Source organism: Eptesicus fuscus, chromosome 7 (assembly GCF_027574615.1).
Source record: "Eptesicus fuscus isolate TK198812 chromosome 7, DD_ASM_mEF_20220401, whole genome shotgun sequence".
Taxonomy (NCBI): domain Eukaryota; kingdom Metazoa; phylum Chordata; class Mammalia; order Chiroptera; family Vespertilionidae; genus Eptesicus; species Eptesicus fuscus.
In genome coordinates, this window is record NC_072479.1 from 60,276,035 (window position 1) to 60,291,906 (window position 15,872).

At 48.4% G+C, this 15,872-nt stretch overlaps 1 pseudogene; it reads right to left on the reverse strand.

Moving 5' to 3' along the window:
* Positions 1 to 8,909: 8,909 nt before the first annotated feature.
* LOC114231284 (protein INCA1-like) lies at positions 8,910 to 12,721 on the reverse strand (annotated as a pseudogene).
* Positions 12,722 to 15,872: the final 3,151 nt, after the last annotated feature.

Here is a 15,872-nt window from a genome sequence, read left to right on the forward strand (position 1 = left end):
CAGAGTAAATGTCTGTTTCAGTAAGAACAAAACACTGCCCTTCCATGACGGAAGCGGTCCAGTGTCGTCAACCTGTTCACCCAGGGGAACGGTACCATGTAGGGGGACCTAGTGTTGGTCTCTTCTGCTGGCAGATCAGGCACTCAATAATTCCCATAGCCAGGCTGGCCTTGGTGAGTGAAAGTTCATGTGTCTGAGTCCATGCAAAACCTCCGTCCCTGCCATTTGTTTATAAATCCATTGGGCAATGACAGGGTGGCTGGGAAAAGAAACTGACTGATATCCACAGATGAGGTCATCTTATCCACTTATTATTAAATCCTTCTCTGCTGAGGTCACTCTTCGTGTGCATTCACACGGGACACAAATACCTTTATATTTTTTTGCCTACTCAGTCAGGTCTATCCACATACCTCTTCTCCAAATTTCCTTGTCACCAGTTTTCTAACCATGTTCCTTCCAAGTCCCTGACCATTCAGTCAAACCATTGCCACGGCCATGAGTTGATACATATAGTCGCACATCTGTCTATTTCTCCTTCTAAACAAAGTGAACAACCAGGTACACTGCTGAAAGTTCTGCCCACTGGGAAGACTTCCCTTCACAACAACCTTCAGGGATGTCCCAGAAAAGGGCTACAGTACTGTGGCTGTTCACTTTTGGGTGGTGCCTGAATATCATGAGGAACCATTTATAAACCTGCTTCTCCTCTTCCTCTGTCAGCTGATTATAGGGAATCCTCCCAGTTCATGACAGAGAACTCAGGTCACATAGAAACTTGGTGACCTGAGCTCTCCAAGGTGGCCTATGGTTAAGCATTCAGTCTCTACTAAGACCCAGTAGTAGGCCAAGAGGTGTTTCTCAAAATAAGTGTTTTGTAGTTATCTGCAAAGGATGGTAGGGGGCTTTGCTCCAAAATTCTAAGGGCTTGGACTGTGATTCACGGATAGGGGCCTGCCAAAGGCTCCAAATAGCATCTCAATCTGCCACGGCCATTTCAAGCACCATTGAATCTTCTGGATCATGTAGCCCAAGCAGCAAGACAACTTGCACAGTGGCCTGACCTGTTGTAGAGCCTTCTCTTCTTCTGGGACCCACCCTAAGCTAGCAGCTTTTCAGGTCACTTGATAAATAGGCCAAAGTAGCATGCCCATATGAGGAATATGTTCCCTCCACAACTCAAAGAGGCCCAGTAAGGTGTTATGTCTCTTTTTTGGTTGTAGGAAGGGCCAGATGCAACAACTTATCCTTCACTTTAGAAGGAATATCTTTTTTTAAAAAGTATGTTTTATTGATTTTTTTACAGAGAGGAAGGGAAAGGGATAGAGAGTTAGAAACATCAATGAGGGAGAAACATAGATCAGCTGCCTCCTGCACACCATCTACTGGGGATGTGCCCGCAACCAAGGTACATGCCCTTGACCAGAATCAAACCTGGGACCCTTCAGTCTGCAGGCCGACACTCTATCCACTGAGCCAAACCAGTTAGGGCTAGAAGGAATATCTTAACATGCCCCCACATCATTGGTTTCTAGCCATAAAATTTGGCTAGATCAGCTTCAATAAAGGGTGTTGTCCCCCATAGCCAGGGTGTCTCTCCTGGAACCCAATGCATGGCAATTGGCCTACATGCACCCCTCTGGTGCCACAATAGAAGCACCCCTCCCAATCCCCCATGGAATCTGAAATAGTTGGGGGCATGCCTGAGGGCTACTGAGCACATACTTAAGCAGAACAAAAGAGTACACACTGAGCAAGAAACAGAGGAAGGTATTCCCACACAAGGTGATAAGCTCAGCACAGACTGTGTCGGCTTTTTATCTCTTGGTAAGAAAGTGTTCCGGGCTCAACGTCCAGTCTTACGTGGCTGAGCAGGAGTGAAAGACTGGGCATTAGCCTGCCTTTTCCAACACAAGTTTTCCAACAGGTGATCCAAGATCCCTGTGAGCTAACTTATGACATAGGGCTACATAGTTGATATACCCGAGGTAGGCTAGTGAAAGTGTATTGCTGGCCTTGCCAGCTGAAAGCAAACTACTTCTGATGGTTCTTACTGACAGGGATGGAGAAAAGGGTATTTGCCAGATCAATAGCTGCATGCCATGTACTAAAGGACTTGTGAATTTGCTCAAGTAATGAAACAACATCTGACATAGCAGCTGCAATTGGAGTCACCTCCTGGTTAAGTTTACAATAATCCACTGTCATTCTCCAAGATCCATCTGTCTTCTACACAGGCCAAATAGGTGAGTTGAATGGGTGTCACTGGAAAAGGACCGGACCCATCGCAGGCTTGTGGGAAAAGGACTGGGACAGCAGGTAGTGTGTGGGTTCTTGATTTCGTGCAGGATAGATTTCACAATACAAACCCAGGTGATTTTGAAAGTGCATTTATTAAAGTTGGGGACAGTGAAACAAAGAAAGGGTTTAGGGTAGAAGAAGCAACAGGAGAGAGCCTAGGTGGTGCTCTGCTTTGACTCTCAGAAACATTAGAGGAAAGAAGTGAGCCACAGTGGGGCTGCTATTAGCTCATTGCAAAGTCAGAGAAACGTGGGCCTTGGAGGCAGGTTCAGGGGGGTAAGCCCAGGACAAGCTGCCACTGCCCGCTGCTCCCCTGGTTGCAAGTCTCTTGGAAACCCTTAGAGTTTAGGAGAGAAAAGTAAAGATGCATCCCTGAAAGGGAAGAAAGGTGTGGGTGTGCTCCAGAGAGAGCCAGGGCTACGTCTTCATCTTGAGGGTTCTTAAGTTTTCTAAAGGCCGGAATTTAAGGGTCAGGGGGCAAGCCCAGGTCCTGGGCCCCAGGACAAGCTGGTCTTAGGGGAGGATCTCAATTGAATATTCATCAGCTTTATGCTGATGAACCAAAATGAGATTTGTTCTCCTGACTTCATCCATCCTTGGGTGTGGTTGGCACAGAAGACACTGATTGGGTCTCTGCTATCTATCTGTCTCTGTTTCCCTATTCTACTTGTCCTGGCTTACTCCTCTCTCATAGAGATGTGGTGGGAATCACAACACCTGCATCTTCCAGGTCCTTGATGATGGCACTAATTTATGCAGTACCTGTAGGAATGTGGTATTGCTTTTGGTTCACTATTTTCTTAGGGAGAAACAGTTCTAGTGGCTTCCACTTGGCCTTCCTCACCATAGTAGCCCTCACTCCATAGGTCCGGAACCCAATGTGGGGATTTTGCCAGTTACTGAGGATGTCTATTTCATTTATGTATTTCATAACTGGGGAAATAACCACAGGATGGGTTCAGGGACCCACTGACCCACTGTAAGACAGACCTGAGCTAAAACTTCATTGATCATTCCATATCCATAAGCCCCTACTCTGACTGGTGGACCACAGTGACATTTTGGGTCTTCTAGAATTAGTGTCAGTTCATAACTAGTGTCCAGTAGCTCCTAAAAATATGATTATTTCCTTTTCTCTAATGCATAGTTATCCTGGTAGAAGGCCATAGGTCCTTTTGAAGAAGGCTAGAGAAAGATCTATATACTAGTATATAAAAAAGTAATATGCAAATTGACCAAACGGCAGAATGACCAGAATAACTGCTCAACCAGTCGCTATGAGGTGCACTGACCACCTCTCGGTCCCTCCCCCCGGCCGGCAGTCTCTGATCTCCCGATGGCGAACGGGGAACCAGGGTTGGGTGGCGGCAGGGGGTGGGGCCAGCTGCCAGCAGCTGGGGAAGATAGCCCTGATCACAGGCCAGGCCTAGGGACTGTACCTGTGCATGCATTTTGTGCGCCAGGCCTCTAGTTAATAGTATAAATTTACTTATTTATTTTTTTTGGTAGTGTACTGAGGATCCTTCCTCAAGAGGGCCCATTTCCCCTTCATTCAAAAGGTTCTAGGTCTATAAGGTGGCTCAGTCTGGGAATTGATTGAGGGGATATAACTCTCTGTTTTTATGATTCATCTTAAGACCTTTAATTATATCTACAAAAATCTTATTTTATTTATTTATTTATTTATTTATTTATTTAAAAATCTTTACTGTTAAAATATTACAGGTTAGAATTTTGTTCACTTGACCTAGAACTTTTCTGTTTACTCAGATCAAGTAAGAATTTAGTAGGCTTCCTATTTTACTTCTAGAAGTACCATGGTCAGCTAGCCAATACCATAGGTCCTTTGTAAATCAGAGGATTCCAATTTCTGCTTTGACTCTTCTGTGCATTATGGGAGCTATACCCACCTGGCTCCTGGTGGTTGAGCCCTGCCACTCTGAGGTCCAATTACTCCCAGTTGGTTTCCAAATTTAGTGACTACAGTTCCCACTATAAGGTCTGATCACAGAGCTCTTCATGGATACTGAGGCTCTCCTTACAAATGTATTTCTCAGGCATGGTAAAAGGTATGTCTTCTGGACCTCCCAGTGTGTGTGAGTAGATCTTAAATGGAAAATCCATTTGAACATTTCAATCTCCTTAAGGCTTTGAATCCCTTCCTCTACATTAAACTGAGGCAATTCTCGAATTTCCAGCTTGCTCACTGTGGGTCACCTTTTGGTCCATGTTTCAGCCAACCAACCAATTAAAACCTTTTCTAACTCATTGAGCTACAACATTAAATGCAGAATCTCTGCTTAATGAGCTTATATCAATAAATTTGGCCAGATCCAATTTTATGTTCCTTCCACCATTATCCCATATTCTCACTGTCTATTCCCGCAGATATTCTCTGGATTCCTGTCTATATCAGTTAGAGAACTCAAGTAGATAATGTCGATGTAAGCATGTCCAAACTGCCATAGCTGGTTTTGCTCAGTGGATAGAGCATCAACCTATGGACTGAAGGGTCCCGGGTTCCCTTCCAGTCAAGGGCACATGCCTGGGTTGTGGGCTCGATCCCCAGTAGGGGACCTGCAGGAGGCAGCCAATGAAAGATTCTCTCTTCTCTCTCATCATTGATATTTCTATCTCTCTCTCCCTCTCCCTTCCTCTCTGAAATCAATATATATATATATATAAGTGTCCAAACCCTTAGAGAATTTTTGTAAAAATGTATTTGAGCTAAATAGAAGATACACCTGGAAGTAAGATCTCAACAGACTGAGAAAAATACTTCCAAGAAATGACAGTTTTCAGCTTCTTTTGTGCATTTGAAATTAAGGAGGGACCTTAAGGAAGATTACATGAAGGTGGGAGAAAGCAAGACAGGAATCGTATTACAGGATAGTTAAAAAGATTCTATGTTCTCTTGAGGGTGGTCATGCTTTAGAAGAAGTGGTCTGAAAAGAGGCATTTCAAAGGTGTGTTAACCTAGATGCACAGAAACAATGGAAAGGGCCTGCACGGGGCAAAGACAAGCCTTTAACTAAGCAAGTTATATGCTTGCCCAACCATCGTGGCTCAGTGGTTGACCGTTGACCTATGAACTACAAGATCATGGTTTGATTACTGGACAGGGCACATGCCTGGGTTAGGGGCTGGATCCCCAGTATGGGGTGTGCAGGAGACAGCCAATCAATGATTCTTTCTCATCATTGATGTTTCTATCTCTCTCTTCCTCTCCCTTCCTCTCTGAAATCAATAAAAAAATATTTTTAAAAGTTATATGCTTGAGGCATGACTACCTGTGGTAGGCAGGTAAGCAGATGTGAGCAGAGCAAGGATAATGGGCCAGGCACAGAAGGTCACCAGGGTGAAAAACCCAGGTGCCTAGCAAAGGACAATTGTAGGGTGGGACCTTGCCCCCAGGGGTACCTTTCCTCCCCTAGCATAGAGTTGGTCATGTGGTTGGTTCTGAACGCCTGACCTTTCCTCCCTAGAGATAACATCTAGGCCTCAGTTGTATTTCAGCTCCAGGCCCAGAAGAGCAACAAAACCAGCCACAGCTGATCTCAGGACCAGCTGCATTGAATAATGACCCCCTGCCCTGGAACAATGGGTCAATGGAGACCCCACCCTGAAAGGACACACCTGGAAAGCTGATGAATATTGTATTAAGATCTTTCCCTAGGGCCTCCCCTAGAATCTCCACCCTTAAGACGCTTCGAACTGAGGACCCAGCTCAGATCTCCCTCCTGGAGCAGGCCCTGCCTTTCCTTTCCTGCTCTCCTTCTCCATCTCCCTAGGCACGTTACCACTACCTTCCTCACTCCCAAGCCCCTAGAGCACTTCCTTTGCCTCTATAACTTGTTTCCTCAGCCCATTTCTTCTACAAATTACTTCCTCTACCACTGTGATTTCATAAATAAATGTCCTCTTATAGTTTGAGTCTTGCCTCTGAATTCTTTCCTACCCAAAACTCATCCTATGAGATTACTCTCCATAGAACTCCTTTATTTACAAAAATATAATTTTATTTATTTCAGTGAGGACAGGAGAGGGGGAGAGAGATAAAAACATAAACGGTGTGAACGCATATAAGCCTAACCAGTGGTCAAGGACAACAGGGGGGTGGGGGCATGCGTGGGGAGGGGTTTGGGATGAGGACAAATATGTGATATCTTAATCAATAAAGTTATTTAAAAACACACACATAAATGATGAGAGATAATCATTGATTGGCTGTCTCCTGCACGCTCCAAACTGGATATTGAGCCCACAACCCAAAACCGGGCATGTGTCCTGACTGGGAATCAAACCGTGACCTCCTGGTTCATTGATCGATGCACAACCACTGAACCACACTAGCCAGGCCCAAGTTTCACTCTCACATCAATGTTTTTCTCTCTAACCCTTCCCCTTCCTCTCTCTCTCTAAAAATCAATTAAAAATCTTTAAAAAAATTAATCCACATACCATAACATTTATGCTTTTCCCTTTTACCTTTTAAATTATGTTTTGCTTGTTTTTAACCAACAGGATATATAGACATTTAATGTAGTCACATGTATCAGTATTTTTCTTTAGGCTTACTGTTTCTTTGTTGTATACTGTTTAAGAAGTCTTTTCCTATCCTACCTGGGATCCAGCCCAAAATCCAGGCATGTGCCCTGACGGGGAATCGAATTGGTAACCTTTTGGTGCACAGGGCTCATTGGATTCTTATAATAACACTGCAAAGTGCTGTTATTATTTTTATTTTACAGATAAAATAATGCTTGTAGGAGTTAAGTAACTCACTCAAGGTTATACAGCTGCTGAGGGACAGCTGATGGGGAGGGGTTATTCGTTTAGACTGGCCAGTGGCCCAGGAGAGGACTGCATTTTTGACCTTCCAAGGAAGCTGCCCATCCTCACAGGGTACAAGCTATTCCAATAATGCTTATAAAGCAATCCTTCCCCGACCCTGACATACCTCTCTCCCTCTTTCTCTCTTTCTCCATAATTTTGGGGAAGGTTTTCTCCTTTGCCCTTCCTATGCACCCCACCCTGAAATCCAGATTCTTCTCATAGCTTCGCAAATCAGCTCTGGGATGGATGCAGAGGCTCTTGTTTCCATGGTGATGTGGAGAGGCTGATACACCACACACCAAGTGTAGGCGATGCAAAGAATTGGCTAAGCATCCAAAGGTGTCGGCAGTGGCCAGGCTCCAGGAAAAGAGATAGATGAGAAAGCCAAGGCTGACTGGACTTCCCTCAAGCTCCCGGAGAACTTCCACCCCCATCATGCCCCCTGCCCTCCCCAAACTCCTGATTTGGGAGTAGAAGATAGGAGCCTTGGACAGTGAGGGCTCCAACGCAGAAGCTACTGCCCCTGACTTGTTTAAAGACAAAGCCTAATCTTGACAGGAAAGACTGCCCCGAAGTCCCCCTTCCCCAGCCCCCTGCCTTGCCTCCTTCTCTCCCCTGCTCTGACCTCATTCTTTGGCCACCTGGCTCTTGGCCAGGGGCTGGAGGGGAGCAGGGAAGCCGGCAGGGGGCAGAGTCTCCCTCATTCAAAGCGTCTGCAGATTCCTTCCTCAGCTCCTGCCACCCCTGCTTTCACCAGGATTATTTTCAGCTGACAGGCTGCAAAGGCGCAGTAGGTGGATTTCAGGACAGGATTTGGGTTCTGGCAGGGGCTGTGAGTCTCTGAACCTTTGGTCTTACGCGTGATGGGCCCCAGTGGGGTGAGAGGTATTTAGGGCCACAGAATGAGGGGCTGAAGCAAGGGGCACTTTAACTTTTCCTGGCAAAGGTTTCTTCTGAGTTTTTTTTCTGATCTGTTGGAAACATTAAAGCACCCTAACCCCAAGGAGGCTTAGTCATCCATTCAATAACTATTTATTGAATATCGATGATTATATTCATAGGTGGATGCATCCATTAAAAAAAAACAACAACAGTGTTTACAAAATGCCTACACATTTCTTAATGGTTCTTTTTTTAACAATATATTTTTATTGATTTCAGAGAGGAAGGGAGAGGGAGAGAGATAGAGAGAGAAACATCAATGATGAGAGAATCATTGATCGGCTGCCTCCTGCATGCCCCACATCGGGGATTGAGTCTGCAACCCGAGCATATGCCCTGATCAGGAATTGAACCGTGACCTCCTGGTTCATAGGTTGATGCTCAACCACTGAGCCACACCAGCCAGGCAATGGTTCTTAACCTTAATAGTCCTTTTTGAGGGGAGGGATGTTACATACCCTTTGAGATTGTGATAAAATAAAACACTCTCTTTCAAAATGAATGCACTACAAATCTACAAACATGTTCTTTTTTTAAAAAATTGTTTTCCTTTTAATGATAGAATAGGAAAAAGAACACTGCCGGGAACAAGGCTGGGCGGCCACCGGCCTTGGGGAGTTCCGGAGAGGAGTGGGAGATGGGAGGTCCAGGGGCTGTTAGTGCCTAGTGCAGAGACCGGAGAGGAAGCTGGGAGAGGCTAAGGACAGGAAATGCCTTTGGGGTGGGTCCCCGAGTCAGCGCTAGCATGTTGGATAGGCATGGATGGTTTCTTTACCACCCATGGGCCATCCTTAGTCTGTGGAGCCTTTATAAGGGTTCTTCCTTATTCCTTATTCCTCAGGCAGCTCCATCCCCCAGGTATTGAAAAGGGGGTTCCTACTGGCTGGACCCGTGCTGTAGGGGATTGGAGAGCTCAGTGGCCTGGAGAGGAAAGATCCTTCCTGGATCAGGGGACTCCAGGGAGACCAAAGCAGCTGGCCCTGCCAGGGGGAGGAAGGGGTCTTCTCCCTGTGGATAGGTTGCCGCCTCCTTTTCCAGATCAGGGTGTTCATTGGTGCTGGGGCACCCACAGCTCACTTCGCCAGGCACCAGGGGCTCAGCTGCAGCCCCAGAGCTGCTCCACTGGGCCTTCTTCAGTCCATTGAGGGTTCTCTGTCGCCTCCTGGGGTGGTAAGTGATGCCCCCGGGTCCCTGCATTCCTGCCAAATATGATCTCCTTCTCTTCTGAAAAGCTTCTGGGGGGGGGGGGGTGGCAGCCCCTCAGGGGGTACACTCCAGGCTGGGAACAGCTGGTGGCTCTCAGCAGGGATGGGATGTACCGTTCTTCCATCCAGGTGGAGCTGGGACTTTGACTAAGATTCTCCCAGAAGATGTCTCCATAATGCTGGGGTGTCAGTCTGAGGCTCTGGGGAGGCAAGAAGAGGGGAAGATCGGCTGACCACCCTGGAACACCTCCAAACATTTTCTTTCTTCTCTTTTTATCCTCATCCGAGGATGAGAGAGTAGAAGGAAGGGAGGAAGGAGAGAGAGAGAGAGAGAGAGAGAGACCAAAATGAGACACATCGATTGGTTGCCTCCCGCATGCTCTAGGGACCAAACCCATAACCAAGGAACGTGCCCTTGACCAGGAATTGAACCCGAGACCCTTCAGTCCTCAGGCTGACGCTCTAACCACTTAGAAAACTGGCCAGGGCTACAAACATTTTCATAAGATTTTGGGAGCCTTATGAACCCCTGGATGTAGCTCATCCATACGCTCCAGGGCATAAACTCCTGGTCTATTATGGGCCCTGTGCTGGGCACTGAGGGTACAGTAGTAAATTAGATAAACCTGACTCAGCTTGACAGGCGAGTGGGAGACACAGACAAGTAAAGAGAGGCTTAAAACACAGTGGAGAAATCCAGGTGCTGGGGGACTCGCCTATCCAGATCAGGGGCCTCATGGAAGGCTTCCTAGAATAAGTGGTGGGTAAGCTGAAGGAGGACTAGGAGCTTGCCAGGCAAAGGCCTGAGGAAGAACACTGAGCCGTGAGAAAAGCACAAGCTAAGGCCCCGAGGAGAGAGAACAGCAAACCGGAGAAGCTGACAGCAGACCAGTGTGGCTGGCGCAGAGATACCAGGAAGACTGCTGGGGGAGAAGATGGGAAAGCTAAGTGCCGTCGGCAGGCCCTGGGAGGCACCGAGAACCAGGAGGCAGCTGCTGTCCTCAAGGACTCGGACAAGAGAGCCAGTGGTTATGCAGTGTTAGGTCTGATCAGATAACTGAATCGGTACCCCCTCCCCTGGAAACGGACCTTTAGGCCACTGCACAGTGGGCATTCCACCTGCTAAGACCATTATCTCTCCCCTCCGGAGTTTCCCAGAATCCGGACCTGCACAGAGAATTCTCTGCCCAGAAAGAGCCCGCCTAGAGTCCTTTAAAAACCTCTGACTCCCCGTCTTTGGGTGCTGGCGCCATTTGGGGGCTCAGCCCATCTGGTATCCAGATGACCTAATAAATTCATAATTCTTCACCCCTTTTGGCCTCGTGTGTTCCTCCTTCAGCGACCCTAGCATGCAGCAGAAGTGTACGTTAGACACTGGAAATGAGCATAGGGTGCTATGGGAGCCTGTGGGAGGAGCTTTAAACTCAGTCTTGGGGATCAGGCCCAGGGCCCAGGAAATGAGTCTCACTGGTGCATTCAGTGTATCCAGAAGACCCTGAGCCTCTGAAACCACTTCGAAGTGGGGGCAGGAACCACCAGTGCACCGTGATTTGCCTGCACCTCCCATTAGGAACATCTTTTACTCTGGAGGTGAGGAGGACTGCGCAGCGGTGAGCTCATCTCTGCCTACTTTTTTTTTTTTTTTTAATTGATTTAAGAGAGAGGAAGGGAGAGATAGAAACATCAATAATGAGAGACTCATTACTTGGCTGCCCCCTACTGGACACTGAGCCCACAACGTAGGCATTTGCCCTGAATTGAAGCAAGATCCCCTGGTTCACGGGTGGATTCTCCACCACTGCGCCATACTGGCTGGGCAGTTCTACCTACTTTTTTTTTTTTTAATATATTTTATTGATTTTTTACAGAGAGGAAGAGAGAGGGACAGAGAGCTAGAAACATCGATGAGAGAGAAACATCGATCAGCTGCCTCCTGCACACCCCCCACCGGGGATGTGCCCGCAACCAAGGCACATGCCCTTGACCGGAATCGAACTCGGGACCCCCCAGTCCGCAGGCCGACGCTCCATCCACTGAGCCAAACCGGCCTCAGCTCTACCTATTTTTTAAGAGCTGTGGCCAGAGGTAGCCTTAGCTAGAAAAGTGGGGGAGGAAAAGTGGCTTGGTCCCTGGCTCCCCGCTGTGGGCCTAGGGGTGGAACCAGGAGAGCACGAAATGAGACAGGGAAGCAGATATTGCAATGATTTATTGCCAGTGATTTACATGCCAGGCACTGTCCTAAATACTTAACAAATATTAATCCACAACACTCCGAGGAGCAAGGTACGGTCATCCTCCTCCTACACGGCAGCAAATGCAGCCCACAGCCGTGAAGTAACTTGGCAAGATCCAGCAGCCACCATCTGAACCCAGGCGGTCTGGTTCCAGAGTCTGGGCTCCACCACTAAGAGATGCTCTCTCCTGAGAGCAAGGGCAAGCGTCAAGCATTAAACCTGGGCCTCCCACACAAGGCAGATGCCGAATTCTACCATCCACCTCCTGGGAAGTGGATAAAATACAAGAAACAAGAAACGCCACTATGTGGGAGGTCCCAGGGCAGTGGGAGGAGCCACAGGAAAGGATGAGGGCTTGTACCTGGGGGAGCTCCAGAGACCAAAGCCTCGGGGTCCTGGACTGGAGAGGGGCAACTAGTTAAGAGTAAGGTCAGGTCTGTGAGACCCACCCGCTTCCTCTCTGGTCAGTGTCATATATTGCCATTCTCCACCCACCATTTTCTAGTCACACTGTTCTTTCCTCCCCCAGGGTCTTCATGTCATCTTACTTGCTGTTGCCTTTGCGTGTGTGTGTGTGTGTGTGTGTGTGTGTGCGCGTGCGCACACACACACACCTTTTCCCAGGCTGACCCCTACTCATCCTTTAAACCTCAGTCTGACTGTGGGTTCTTCAGAGAGGCCATCTTGAATCCAATCTCAATTAGATCCCTGTTATTCTCACATTAGTACCCTATTATTTTCCTTTATAATGATATCATCATTCGAAATTACATATTCAATTGTATTTATTTATTTAATGCCTGACTTTCCCACTAGACTGTATACTCCTGAGGGCAAGGACCCCATCTTATTCTCCACTGCAAACCTTGTTCCTAAGCGTAGTGCTGGGTACATACAGATACTCCATAACATTTGCTAAATGAGTATATGAATTTAGAGGGATCTCAGAGGTCTACTTGTCCAATGCTTCTTTCCCTCTCCCATATGCTCAAGAGGAGGTCATATACCCCCTCCTTGAATGCTCCCAGTGGCAGAGAACTCACTACCTCACCAAGAGGCCCATTCCACTTTTGAAGAGATTTGATAGAAAGTTCTTCCTCACCAAAGAGAACTCTGACACCCTGTTATTTCTTGGTCCTAGTTTGGTCCTCGGGAGCTACGTGCAATCAAGATAGCCCTTACGTGGTTGCAGACAGCCGTCATGCTTGCCCCGCTGCCCTCAAGCCTTCTCTCTGCTTTGGAAGTCTGGGCTCCTGAGCCGTTCTCCACCCTGGTCCCCTCAAGAAACATGCCTTTTTGGTCAGCACCCAGCATGTAGCCTTGAATTATGATTTACGATCATCCCCCCGAGCCACTCCACAAACTGGAGTATAGGTCCAGCAGGGTGAGGGAGGAGAGGGAGGAGAAAGCAAGGAAAGGAAGCTGTTTCTTTTTCCCCAATGTAACTGGAGAGTGTCTTTCTCCAGGAAATGATATTATTAATGATGGCTGGGGCCCGAGGCTAGTCCTGAACGAGATGTACCACTGTCAGCTGCGTTCTGGGTCAAGTGGCCTTTCTGGACCCATTTAATACCTTTTTCTCTGGGAGAAATGTGTTTGGGTTTCAAACCACCAAGTTATATATAAACCCTTTAGATAACCAGCTTACAAATTGGGAACTGCTTCTCCAGAAGTATTTAGGTAACACCGAGTGGGAGAGTGGAGGGGTGAGAACAGAGTGGGCTTTCTGAGAAAAGTTTCCAAGAGGTTTTAGTAGCAAAGATGGGGAACGTGGTAAGGCACACAGGCACCAGCGTCAGGCAGACCTGGGTTCAGTTCCCAGGCCGGTGCTGCTGGCTGTGCGGCCTGCTGGCTTTCCCTCGCTTCCCCTCAGAGTCCCCTCTCCAGTAAGCGGAGACAACCACTGTCACTCACAGAGTTGGAGGGGGCACTAAAGAGGGTGTTTGGCCGAAACCGGTTTGGCTCGGTGGAGGGAGCGTCAGCCTGCGGACTGAAGGGTCCCAGGTTCGATTACGGTCAAGGGCATGTACCTTGGTGGCGGGCGCATCCCCGGTGGGGGGTGTGCAGGAGGCGGCTGGTCGGTGTTGCTCTCTCATCGATGTTTCTGGCTCTCTATCCCTCTCCCTTCCTCTCTGTGAAAAATCAATAAAATATATTAAAAAAAAAAGAAAAAAGAGAGTGTTTGTAGTGCCTTCAACATAGTGCCTGGCACTGCGTGTTGATCAATGGCAGGTTTCATGCTTTCAGAATCCGGTCTTTGCTCCTTGACACGAGGTGACAGGATCCGTGACTACTGGAGTGCCACATTCGGCTGAGCTGGCTCCCGAGCTGTCCTTTGCCTTCCCTACAGAGGCGTTCCGAAGGCTGGGAGGCACAGGGGGCTGTCCGCAGTGACAGGCGCTCCAGCACAGTTTCTGTGAGGTGTGCGTCGGTGTGGGTCCCGTGTGGTTCTGGTGACGGGTGTGTGAACGTGACAATGTAAGCAAACGGCCCGCCTGTCAGTGGGATTCTGGAGACTCCCCTCCCTCTCTGGCTTCACTACTCAGCTCTGGGCGGCCCAGGCCTTATCGCCTAGCTGTCTGCCCTCTGGCCTCTTCCCTTTGTTTACCAACTTGGCTGGCTTTCTCCTCTGGGAACAAAGGAGGTGTTCAGTTCTGGGCTGCGCCCGACTCCAGCTACCCCCCCCCCACCCCACCCCCACCCCACCCCACTCCCTTTCCCTTTTCAGGAGTGTGTCTCCGCCCCCCCCCCACCCGCCCTCCACTCAGTCTCGCCCCCTATCCTGTCTCAGGCAGACCCCTTGGTTCTGAGAGGCCCCTTCCCACAGTTCCAGGGAGAGGGGAGGCTGAGATCCTCGGTTGGCACCCCTTTTTTTTTTCACCCTCCAGCTTCCATTCCTGTCCCCAATGAGGCCCCTGAAGCTTCACTTGTCTAGGCTGGAGGCAGCTCCTCTCCCCATTGTCTGGCCGGGATTTGGAAGCTCTGGTTTCCATAGCAACCCCTGGGCATTTAATTAAGGGAGGAAGCCTTCATCTCTTCTGGTCGGGGCAGTTCCAATCTCTACCCGAAAAGGATACCCTGAGGGGGTGAGAGAAAAGCATTGTCCTCTAATACAGCACAATTCTGGCTTCTCCACAGAGCCCATTATAATGTGACCAGCCCAGCCCCTCCCACCTGCCACCCCTATCCCCACCTTACACCAGAGCAGCCTGGGAAGACTTCTCAGATCAACTAGGCCAAATCCGGGGTCCCAGGATAGCAGGGGTTTTGAGGGGGGGCAGGCAATTGCTATAAGCCACCCTCATACACACGGTTGCCTTGTTCACTGGAGTATTTGTCAGGCTGGAGATGGGGTGGGAGATCATTCCACGCTGGCCCTACTATCCAATTGCTTTACCATGGAATGGGATTAGGGGCTCTTTGAACCCCCTGAAATTGAATATAAAATGTTGTATATAAATTCATTCTAAGTCTTTCCTGGGTACTGGGTACATAGCTTTCATCAGATCCACAAAAGGGATCTCTGATCTCCTTAAAGGTCCCTAGCTCTGCCATTTGCCAGCTGTGAGACCTTAGGCAAGTTACTCAGCCTCTCCGTGCCTCTGAGTCCCCACCTATAAACTGAGAATAATAATAGTTCAGAGATTCCTGGTATCGGGCTCTAACCGGTTTGGCTCAGTGGATAGAGCATCGGCCTGTGGACTGAAGGGTCCCAGGTTTGATTCCGGTCTAGGGCGTGTACCTTGGTTGGGGACACATTCCCAGTAGGGGGTGTGCAGGAGGCAGCTGATCGATGTTTCTGCCTCATCGATGTTTCTAACTCTATCCCTCTCCCTTCCTCTCTGTAAAAAAATCAATTAAAAAAAAAAGATTCCTGGTATCACAGTAAGGGGTTGTTATTGTTATAGTTATGATTGCTGTGAGAGAGGGCTAAATGGAGGACCCCACAGCTACCCATTCCTCAGCCCACACCCCTCAAGGCCACAGGCCTGCCTCTCAGTGGGAGACATTCACTTCCTTCCAGGTCTCCCTCCCTCCCCGCCCCACCCCGGGCTGCTGGAAAGTGCTCCAGACTCTGATCGGAAGCTGGCACCTTTCAAGAGCCTCGTCATGGGGTGGAATTTCCAAGCCCCGGTCACTGAGTTATCCCAATTCCTGAAATTCCTGCCTCCGATTTCTCAGCTGTTGCCATGACCACTTTTCCCGTTTCTGGTTAGGTTAGTTTGTATGTGTGTGTGTGTGTTTCCTTTTCACTGTATTTTTAGACTTTGGAAAAAATAAACACAGTTCACACACTAACACCTTTCTGATCTTTTGGTTTTCCATGGCATGGGGGTGGGGACATTTTTTTTTT